Here is a 12,424-nt window from a genome sequence, read left to right on the forward strand (position 1 = left end):
CTGATGGCATGCTGCGAACAAATAACTCAGTTGAGGTTGGCATAACGCGTCTTATACAAAGTGGAATTACCAGCAGTCAGGCAGCCAGCAAGTCTAAATACGCTCAACTATCAAGACGTCTTGCTGCAATTCTTCCTACATATGCAGGGCGTGATCTTAAGGACTATCTGCGTGCTGTGTCTCATAATATTGACTTCTGAAATAAACATTATTATATATGCATTAAACTAGTAATTCATATTTAATGAAACTTTCATGATTTTGTCGGCACGATTTTGTCTGCGCGATTTTGTCAGTGCGATTTTGACGCCGCGTTTTAATGGCCATTATTTTGTCTGCGCTCATATGTCTATCGCGCAAATGTCGGGTCACTTTACATTGCTGTGTGGACACAGAAATCTGATCTTTTCAGATCACATTAGAGTCTATTTCATTTGCGGCCATAGATGGGATATATACCTGATTCGTGGCTATGCGACATGAATGAGAATGGTCAGATCGGAAATCAAGTGGTTTTTGCCTATATGCATAGGCTAAGTCCTGCAGTCAACAGCCAGCACCGGCAACTTGGCAAAATGGCAATGGAGGAGAGCTACATCTGTGACATCAGTTATGGTCCGACCTTCGCTGACTTCTTTCTCATACCCACACATCTCTTAGTGCAGAAGTGCCTTCAATAGCTGTGACAACAGCAAAAGCTAGTTGTCTGGCTTTTTTTTCTGCTTTCTTGACCTATTCAAGTTCAGCTGACGAACTGTTTGGTGTCCTCTGGAGCAAAATACGGTGTATAGACTAGCTACTAGCTCATTCATTTTTAATACCACAATTCATCTCAAAAATGAGACTTTTTTTGTTGTTGGTGATGCAGATGACTCATGCACAACCATATCAATGTGCATATTATGGAAGAGAGAAGTGTTTACATTACAGTTGGATATATGTTACTTGTATGTTCTATCATCAAGAAAGGCAAACCCGATCTGTGCAAAAAAATTGAGCAATTAGGCTTGTAATATGATGTAGCCTTATGAGTAGAATTCTATTGGACCTTAGCACAGCTCTTGATACACTCAGTCACAATATCCTGCTGTTAAGTATAAGGAGCATACTAGGATCGATATCCAGTGGTTTGTGTTCTACCTAACTGAGAGTTTCTCAGTCTTGGCAACAGAAGATCTACCTTAGTGCCAGTCATACAAGAATTTCCTGTGTTTAGCTGCCTACTTTAGCATATATACTATACTTGCTTGGACATGGCCACATTATTGAAGGTTTGGATGGGGTTATCTACACTAATAAAAGGCAAAGCCCTCACTGACTTACTGATCACTAATTGTCCAACTTCCCGTGTAGGTAGAAGGCTGAAATTTGTCAGGCTCATTCCTTACAGGTTACTTACAAAAGTTAAGCAGGTTTCACGTGTAACAGTCATAACTGAATCCTACTTACATACATATATATGTCCATATATGCGTCCCCCATCCCCATGCCTCCCACATAATTGGCTGCCTGCCTATATAAGGCCTGTCTGTCGCTCCGGTCTTTTCCTTCCCTTCCTTGCTTCACCACGGTATTCATGTCTCCCTGCTTATAACTGCAGCCTTTTTATTTAATCCTCGGCTTCTCTGCTGTTTTATTGTTTGTCTATTATGATTATAGTTATAGGTATATGTGTAGGTATTTTAGACTTAGTTTACTGTTCAGGTACCCATTTCCTTTACCGTTCCAACCGTACCCCCATTAACATGTCTATCAAAGTGATCACCATCGATCAAAGAACTGTCACTTACCGAGTGGTTTCAATGCCCGGAGATGCCGCCTGCCTTTTCCATTCTCTGTGTTACATATTGCACGGCCATATCAGGCTCACTCTTGATATCCGGAGGAACATTGTGTCTTATGTATTGAATGACTGGGACAGGTTCAAGGTGTGGACTGATGATGTTACAGGAGATAATTATACTACACAAGAGCATTATAAGAGTGAAATGTTTAAGCCCTTTACCTATGCTTCTGCATGTGAGTTGATGGCTGACGCTTAATTGTTCGGTTGTTGCTTTCAACTGTACCGAAATGGCCGAATATTTTACACCTTTGGAGAACCGCCAATGCCTCTTAAACATCTTAGATTCACAGGTGACAATTTGAGTAGTGGACACTTTGATGTTTATGAATGTTTCAACTCTCAAAAGCTGGATGCGAAATTATCGATGAAACTGGTTGTATGCTTACAACGCTTGACAGATGCCGAATGTCACTTCAACACAACAAGTCCTGCAAATACTAATGTAATTGAAACAAACCTTGAAACTCAAACCGATTATGACAGCAGCAATCCAAGATGTGAGAAAACAGTAAAAAGGAGACATGTCAGGCATTGTGGTACATTTTCTGATACAGCTAGACGGAAATAACTTTGTGACGCTGCTCACATCCTTCCCTATACATGTTCCTGTGTTTGAGCGACACAGGCATGCTCAAAAAAATAGACGTGTAATGCCACGAAAAGTACACGCAGGCACTTCAGTTCGCAAGGATTGGTATGAGAATGCAGTCACAAGTACGCTGCAGAGCTACAGCGCATTTTTATGTGAAAACAGCATTCTCAGATTTAGGGAAGGATCCTGAACACGATTGAGAGAATGAAAAGTGAATAAAAAAAAAACAACTAACCTTTACAAGTATCATAAATTACACCGGCTGTTACACACTGAAATCAAATGCATATTTTTATTCTAAAATAGTAAGAACAAGAGCAGTTTACTTCTCAAAACTGAATCGTGTGGGATCAAACTCATGACCTTTTGAATACTAGTCAGCGGCTGATACCATTACGCTACCATGGCAGCTGTAGTAAGTATGTGTCAATGTGGCATGCTAAGGCGGCTTTTTTCTGCAGTTATATTTTTGAATAAAAGCATACTTGTTCTGTTATATTTGTACCTTTTGTGAAAGTGTTTGATATTTGGACTTCAGCCTTCATACATTATATAGTTTATGCTTACATTTTGTCATTTACTACTACAATATGAAAAACGTTTCTGTTTTAAAAATGTGTTTACACGGATTACTGTAGAAACGGAACACACGTGAAATGCGTGTATTCCAAATAATGATCTATTATTTCCACTCTAAAACTCCACTTCACTCCCAGATAATCAATCAAGGCATGAGCTGGGAGAAGTTTGTGCACGTTCTAAGTTGTTGGGGGGATGGAATAGCCGGCTACTTGCAGCTTTTCTTTTATCAGCACATTTAGATTAACAAAAGACACTGGTGGAGAGGTGAGAACGGTTTTAAGAAGCGATTTAAGGTGGGACAGACCTACGAGTTTTTTCGTAGGCTCTGGTAATTCTAGTGTTAAATGGTGACTCTTCATGTTTTACTGACTTGGTTACATCAGGTTATTCATTTTTAAACTCTCCTCGTCTGACTCGTCGTGGTGGAGGCATTGCTACTGTTCTTAAAAGTACGTTCTTGTATCAGAGCCTTACATTTTTATTGTTGGTGATTTCAACATTCACATTTGTTGTCAATTGAAACCTTTGGTCAATGACTTTTTATCACTATTGAACTCATTTGATTTTATACAGCATATTAATACGCCAACTCACTCTCTTGGTCACACCCTTGATCTCGTTCTTACTCATGATATTTCAGTGAATAATATTGATTTATGTGATGTTTCTTTCACTGATCACTTTTCTATAATGATGGATCTGAATATTACTGTTGATGTCCCGATTAATAGCTGTCCCCCACACTGCTCGCGCTTTTTAACTTCTTCTACTATATCTGATTTTAAAACCATTTTATCTAGTCTTTATGTGCATGACCAAAATAATGGTATTGATGATTCTGTCGTAAAATTTAATTCTTCCTGTAAAATGGTTTTAGACATAAGATACGCAGTAATAAGGTAACACCTGCTCCCTGGCTAAATGAAAATACACGATCACTGCGCTGCTCCTGTCGAACTGCTGAACGGCATTGGAAAAAAAATGGATGATTGTCTCTAAACAGATTTTCAGGATTTCTCTTTTCAATTTCCAGGCTGAAGTTAAGAAAATGAAACAAGAGTTCTTTGCCGAAGTAGTATCCCGTCATTCAAAGAATCCTAGGGTCTTATTTAATTCAATTAAGGCGGCCATTCACCCTCATTCTGTGATGGGATTAAATAGCACTGTTCATTCATGTGAGCAGTTTCTATCATTCTTTGTCAGCAAAATTGATACTATCTGCTGTGGCATTGTTCAAACTGAATATAAACTTCCTACTGTTAATCATGACATTAAAGTAGTCTCACTTTCACAGCTAAAAAGAACTATTGACACCATTAAACCAGCTTTCAGCCCCCTCGATATTGTTCCACCACGTCTCTTAGTGGAAGCCTTTGATGTGTTGGGCCCATCCTTACTAGCGATTATAAATGATTCTATTAGTTTGGGGGTTGTGCCCTCATTTTTTAAACATGCTGCAGTCCGTCCCCATCTAAAAAAGGCAGATTTGGATCCTGGAGTTTTAGCCAATTTTCGTCCAATTTCCCAACTGCCATTTCTGGCTGAAATTCTAGAAAGAATTATTTATAATCAATTAGTGGATCACCTTAACTCCAATTTATTTGAGATCTACCAATCTGGCTTTAGGCGTTATCATGGTGTTGAAATGGCACTCCTGAAAGTGTTCAACGACATCTCTCTTATTACTGACTCAGGTGATGTGGCAGTCCTTCTCCTCCTTGACCTGTCTGCTGCCTTTGACACCATTGGCCATGAAATATTGCTGATTCGGCTTGAACATCTTGTTGGACTTAAAGGGGCTGCTCTTAACTAGTTCAGGTCATATTTAACTGGTAGACACTTTCAGTGACTTTAATTCCTCTTTTTCATCTACTGCTCCTCTTAAATATGGTGTTCCTCAGGGATCCATTTTGGGTCCTATTTTTTCTCTATTTACCTTCACCCTATTGGAGCGATTTTTAAGAAATTTAACATTTCTTTTCACTGCTATGCTGACTATACTCAGGTTTATATTCCTGTCTGCAACTCTGCAACAAAACAAAACCACAACTGTCTGTCTGAACTAAGATCCTGGATGGCTAATAATTTTCTTGATCTAAATCAAAATAAAATGGAGGTGCTTATAGTGGGTCCATCAGCTAAAGCCCAAATTGGTCTTGGACTTCTTGGCTCTTTCTCTGTCTTTTCCAAACCTCAAGTCCGCAATCTTGGTGTTACCTTTGATAGTAACCTCTCTTTTGAGAAACAAGTAAATTCTGTAGTCAAGAGTTGCTTTTTCCAACTTCGTCTATTAGGTAAGATAAAGCCTTTTTTATCTTCTAGGGATCTTGAGAAAGCTACTCATGCTTTTATTTTTTCCCGCCTCGATTACTGCAACTTGCTGTATTCTGGGATTAACAAAGCTCTGATACACAGGTTACAGTTTGTGCAAAATGCTGCCGCTCGCTTTCTGGTTGGGGCAAGAAAGTATGACTCTGTTTCTCCTATATTAGCTTCTTTACATTGGCTGCCTGTCAGTTTTCGAATTGATTTTAAAATCTTGCTGCTAGTTTTTAAATTTTTACATGGGCTTGCTACTGCCTGTTTATCTAAATTGTGTGTTTTACACCAGCCACCTAGGGTGCTTAGATCTTCTGGTTAGTTGTCTCTTGTTGTCCCTCGTACCAAGTGTAAAACTAAGGGGGACAGGGCCTTTGCAGCTGCTGCGCCTCGCCTGTGGAACTCTTTACCTCATCATATAAAGAAGTCATCTACAATTGAACTGTTCAAAACAAGATTAAAAACTCATTTCAATTCACTCAATACTGATGGTTTCCTCTTTGTAATTTTATAACATTATTTCTATTTATTATGTATCTTATTTTATGTTTATATATTTTATTTCCATTTATGTTTTTATGTTATTTGTTTTGTTTTTCTTTTATTCTATTATTGTAAAGCACTTTGGCCACAGCATTACTGTGCTGTTTTAAATGTGCTATATAAATAAAATAAAAATAATATTTCTTACTTCAGCCTACTCAATATACTGTGCCATTAAAAATACTTACCCCTTTAATGTTTTCACATTTTATCATTATATACAATGCAGTGGATTTATTTAAGCTTTATTGACACTGGTGAACAAAAAATCTACCAATGAAGACAAAAGGACACTCTAAAAAACTCTATGGAAAAATCATTGAAAAGCAAAAGTCAGGAGGTGGAGACAAGAAAATATCCAAGTAACCTTGGAGGGAAATGGAAAGAGTATGGCACACCTCTGAATCTGGCTAGAGCAGGCTGTCCAGAAAAACTGAGTGTCTAGTGAGGTAGGACACCAAGAGAGCTATGGGAACTCTAAAGGAGTTACATGCTATGCTGGCTGAGATTCGAGAGATTGTACATACCACTGTTGCCTGGGTGCTTCACCAGTTGTAGCTTTGTGGAAATGTGGGAAAGGAAAAAATGCATATGGCATCTCAGAAAGAGTCTGCAAGAAGCCACATGGGAGATTCTTCAGCTGAAAGAAAGTTCTATGGTGTGATGAGAAAAAAATTGAGATTTTTGGTCAAAAGACTAAATAATATGTTTTCCATAAAAACATTTCACATTATTGATTACATAGTAGTCTGGAGGATATCCTGATGCAGTCTGCAAGAAACCTGTGCTAAAGAAGAGGCTTTGGACAACAACCTTAAACATAAATCTAAAGCTGCACATGAATGGTTTAACAATAACAACCTTAATGTCATGGAGTGATTGAGTAAACATTTCAAAATCAATCCATTTCAGAATTTGTGAATGGACTTGAAAAAGGTTGTGTAATCACATTCACCATGCAACCTGAGAGAACTTGAAATGTTCCACAAAGAAGAATGGGGAAATAGAGCAGTGTCCAGATATACAAAGCTGTAGTAGACACCTCACCTCATGTCACTGAGAAGTGCTCTGCTTGTAGTGTTTAGAAACAGTATCTGCACTGTCAAGGCTGGAAGTTCTCCAGTTAATTCAGGCTGATTATAGACTGCTTCTTAGGACCAAATGGGTTTATGGCCTACCATCAGCAGTTACAGCAGTGCAAATCTGCAAACTGAGGTGCCTTATGGTATTAGTCCACGGCAGTACACTTGTAGCTGGCAGCGTTTACACTGTGGATGAATGGACTGTGATGTGATGTTGTGTAGTATGGTGGGGTCTGAATATACAACTCACCTGACGTCACCAGAAAACGCTCTGCTTGTGGTGTTTAGAAGCAGTGCATGCACTGCAAAGACCAGGGCAATTCTCCAATTAATTCAGGATGATAAGAGACTGCTTCTCAAGGCCAGATGTCATGGGTGTGTGGCTTGCCATTGGCAGTTACAACAGGGCAAATCTGCAAACCTTGATGGCTCATGGTGTGAGTCCTTGCAAATGCAAAATCTGATAGACAGACTTAGAGATATCCTGGCTGTTGAAAGTGCTTGTACTAAATTGTAACATGCTAGCGATTAAAGAGCAATTAATTTTTGATCAATGTCACTGAAGCCAAATGCAATCCTCTGTAATGAAAATGTGAAAATGTCCAAATGGGTAAACAGTTTTTACATGCACTGTATCCCCTGTTTGCTGATCCGTGTCCTTTCTGCTATTGACAGACTTGCCCATGCTTTCATCACATCCAATTGACAGGTACCCAATGTAAGGTGCCCCAGCAGGTTTAGAATTCTGCTGCAAGAATCCTCAGTTCGTCTCTGAGCTCTGAGCACAACTCCCATTCTCTTCAGTCTTCACCAGCTACCTGTGTCTTCTAGGACTGAATACAAAACCCTTTTGCCAACCTACTGTACACTACAAAGCTTTAAATTGTCTTGCACTGGACCGCAGCAGTAACCTCTCTATTACTTACACTCCAATCCACCCACTCTGTCCTACTGATTCTGGCAGTCTTGACATTTAGATGTGCTGACTTAATTATTTACTTTAAAAGGTAATGTAAAAGAATACTGTTAGGTTTTTTTAGTCTGTTTTCTGAAGGCTCACCCACATCAGCTGAAAAAAATATTCACTGCATTCAAAATTTTATCTATTTTTATCTTCTCAATCCAACTTTTAAATACTCTGTATTTCACCAACATATTGTTTTATTGCTCCCCAGTTCCTCAGCTGTTTCTGTATGGGAAAGGTTTATTAATTTGTTTTCTGTTGGCTCTCCCACAACTGCTAAAAATTTGCCATACAAAAATGTTATTTTATGTTGTTGATTTTTACTGCTTCACATTGGCAAAATAACATGAAATGAATTATTTTATAACCCTTAATTCTTAGTGGTTTTAATATTTAATATAGTTGCATATGACAAAAAAACTCATATTATTGTTTACAGTTAATGAAATTTACTTAACAGCAAGTCATGTTTTTCTTATTTGCAATAGTCTCACGAATTATGATGAATCATGTTATTATTAATAATAGATGCAAATGAAATTACAGCATTCTTTAAAGTTGACTTGGGTGACAGTTCTGTTAACACAACCAATTCCTCTGCTTCTGGGTACAGTTAGATGATAATATTTTTAAAACTATAATTTATTTATGCATTTGCACTTTACAAACAGTACAACAATGCCTTATGGAAAATCCCAAAGCACATCCTTCTTATAATTGTGCTAGTTCAGCCAGGACAACATATACTCATACATGCCAATTCATACCCCATAGATTTAAAATATTTACATTCAAATTACAAGAAAATCTTCTGAAAAAAAATGATGTCAATGAAAACTAAAAATAAGAAGTAGCCTTGCAGTTAACTTAATAATTGTATAAATAAGACTTCTCCTACTGCTTTCAGCTAGAGATTTAGGCAACTATATTATGAAGGCATTAATAATCCTTGCTCAGTACAGAAGCTGGTGGATTCAATTGTTTAAAAAAATAGAAGATAATTAAACAATCTGGGGAAATTCCTCCTGGAAGTTGTCAAGATCTTGGCAACAATTGAGTGCAACAGGGAAATCTTTTTTGATAACAAAAAATGAAAAGGTGGAAAGTTATAAGAAATATTAAAGCGAGCCAGAATGGACCAGGAGCAGTAAAATGAAGGGAGGAAAGCAGAAATGAAAGGGCAGAACATTAGCAGATAGTGTGTGGAATACTGCCATTTTCTAGTTTTGCCAACAAGTAGAAATTCATCTATTAAAACATTTGCTGGCTTTATCATGATTACAAGGTTAAAAGATTTCATTAGCACAGGAGGAAGGAGAGTGTGATTTCTCCTCTAATGTCCAGGTCTGTCAGCTTAGTCACATCTTGTGTGGTTTATCTTTACTTCCATTGTGTTATTGCCATCATTCATCATTGGTACTACAGCCCCTGCAGAGACTTGGCCTGGGCAATAATTTCCTGACGGCCGTCCTGATCATGGGCACACCGCGTCCAGCCCCAGCCTACGAAGGTTGTCTTCCATGTCATTGAGCCACCTCCTCTGTAGCTTTTCTGTATTTCCATTAAACCTTATGAGGTTTCACATGGTGATCTTCTCTTTCTTTCTAAAATTATATTGCCGAAAGCTAGTGATCAGGCAGTTTTTTCTATCAGCAATATGTATTTTCTCTGTGACATATGGTCTCTCTTGCTTCCTGAACTTACTTTCCTTTAGAACAGTGTTTCTAAAACTCTTTTTTTCTGACCTGATCTTGCCCCACCTAGTGACTTTGACACCCAATTATTGATGACTGTCAGTCCAGTGTCTCCCTTGGTAAATTGCCACAGACAGTCACAGCAAAGCAATGCTTGCTTAAGCTCCTGCTAGAACCCATCTTGAGAAACTTTGCAAACAAACCGTATACAACCTTTTCCAATTGAATACTATGGTGAGTCACAACTTTGCACAACCCAAAAAAAAACCAACCAGTGAACCAAAATGGAAACCATGATTTAGGGGGCTTCCTCAGTTTGTTTGCCCAGTTGATTTCATACAAGGGACGCTATTGGCGGATGGCTTAGAAGCTGCCCAATCAGAGCATGTATTACATATTAACTAAAACTCCTCAATGATATAAGATATGCTTCCTGCGCGGTGCTTGTTTGCTTCTCTCTATCTTTCTCACTCTCTCTGCCTGGCGGAGGGGGTGTGAGCAGAGGGGCTGTTTGCACAAAGGACACGGAGGCTCCTCTACAAAATGCCGCTTTATCGCGGTGCTTCTGTATACTTAAAAGCATGTATTGATTTTTTGATTGTTTGCTTTTCTTAGTGATTGCTCTCTCTGACATTCTCCGCTCCTCACGGAAGATAAGATATGTTTGCATTCTTTTAATTGTGAGAAAGAACTGTCATCTCTGTCTTGTCATGGAGCACAGTTTAAACGTTTGGCTAAAGGGTGTTATTTCATGTCTAGAGGGCTCTAATAATGTTAACAGGGTGGGAGAGTTTATAAGGGCTTAAAATATATAAAAATAACCATACAAACATATGGTTTCTACTTCGCGGATTTTCACCTATCGCGAGGGGTGGGGGGGGGTCTGGAATGCAACCCCCGCGATCGAGGAGGGATTACTGTATATTAGCTTTGTAAAATACTACTGTATAACAGTTGAAAACTGATTAATTTGCATTCAACAAAAAATTAATAATTAATAGTATATTAAAAAAAACTGCATTATGAACTACATACAAAGGCAATTGCTAAGCAGATTTAAGGGGCTAAAAGTTTCACAGCTGAACACTAATGAAAGTTTTTCTTTTTCACAGAATTAAAATGTTTCGAAAATATAATCACAGTCCCGGTTTCTCATCTATAAAAAAATTCTCTCCCTATTTAAGATGATCCTTTTACATTTTAAGATGTAGCAAAATGCGAAACAGGGGAGTTGCTCTAAAAATATGAGAGGTCACATTTACCGTATATACTTGCGTATAAGTTGGGTCTTGAAACCTGAAAAATCGATCATAAAATCAGACTCTGACTTATACGCCTGTTCAAAAATATAACACTTAATTTTTTTTTTTTTTACATCTTCTTGCATCCTCCAATCTCACACAAGTTTCTCAGACACATCAAATTTTGTTGCAGCACAGTTACCAATTTCTTTCTCCACTTCAACGACTTTTAATTTTAAACCATCTTAATATATTCTTCTGATCAAACGCTCCATCGAAGATAAGGGATGCTCTTACCATAAAGGTGTATGAGGGCGTGACATACACACAAAACAGTGCAAACGATTTGGAATAGTTCAGGTATTACCGTGTGGTAACGTAGGCACTATACATAGAAAAAAAGGCAGTGTGCTCCGTGGTTACTATCTCAGGAGGGTGTTAGCATATCATAATCTCTTGGATCAATAGCGTGAGTTTTCCGTATGTGACTTATATGAATACTTATAAAATACTTGAAATTATAAGGTAAAATCAGCCCTGACTTATCTGTGGGAGAACTTAAATGCAAGTACGTATATATGGTAGTTAACTGGTGAAGCCATAAAAATATATCAAAGTCATATCATTTACAATTATTTTTTATATAACATACACAATTTTCATTCTATCAAAGTTTATGGAAGACTTTGCTTCTAAGACATAATGCTGATAGGATTTTTCCATCCATCCATCCATCCATCCATCCATCCATCCATCCATCATGAAAGCTACTTCAGTTCAGAGTTCATTTTTACACAAATCCAATTTGAGAAAGTGGTTCTACCAGCAGTTTTTATACAGTATAAAGAATAATTAAACTTAAAACACATAGCAGCAATTTATATGTTAGGCTATTTTGTTTTGTAGCATGTGAACAAAATTGCATTAAAACATCTTTATCTTATCTTTATTATTTGGATGAACAAGTTACTTTAGCTGTATTGGAGGTACAGGTTTGGTAAATGGACAGACATATACTTTATGGACAGACATATGCTTTATCTACAGTATGCACTTATACTACTCTAACAGAATGTTAAATTATAGGCTGGCCAGACTAACTGGAGTCTCTCATAAAACTATAAAATTATATTATAATACAAACACATAGACTGTTATGATTAATTACATTTTAAAAAATCCTCTTAAATACATTTTTTTCTCTTTTTCTGACAGTGTTTTTATATGTAGTAACTTTGGCTTCATTATTATTTTCTTTCTTTCTTGTAAGTTTAATAAAGTCAAATTTTATTTTTGTTTCACAAAATGTTTATTATGTCGCCATTTTGTTTTCAAAGTGAGTCTCCATTGTGTTACCATTTTCATGGTGCATTGTCCATTGCTAGGGGCAAGGAAATGGAGGTCACACTATGACCAAAAGCTGCCATCAGATTATCTGCATTATCTAAGATAATGTGGATAAACCCTAAAACTAGGTTAATTCAAAGCTTAGATTTCTTGTTGCACTTAACCTTTTGCTATGGACTTTTGACTTTGACTATAGGCTTGAAATTGTGTTTGG

The sequence above is a fragment of the Polypterus senegalus genome, chromosome 13 (genome assembly GCF_016835505.1).
Source record: "Polypterus senegalus isolate Bchr_013 chromosome 13, ASM1683550v1, whole genome shotgun sequence".
NCBI classification, from domain to species: domain Eukaryota; kingdom Metazoa; phylum Chordata; class Cladistia; order Polypteriformes; family Polypteridae; genus Polypterus; species Polypterus senegalus.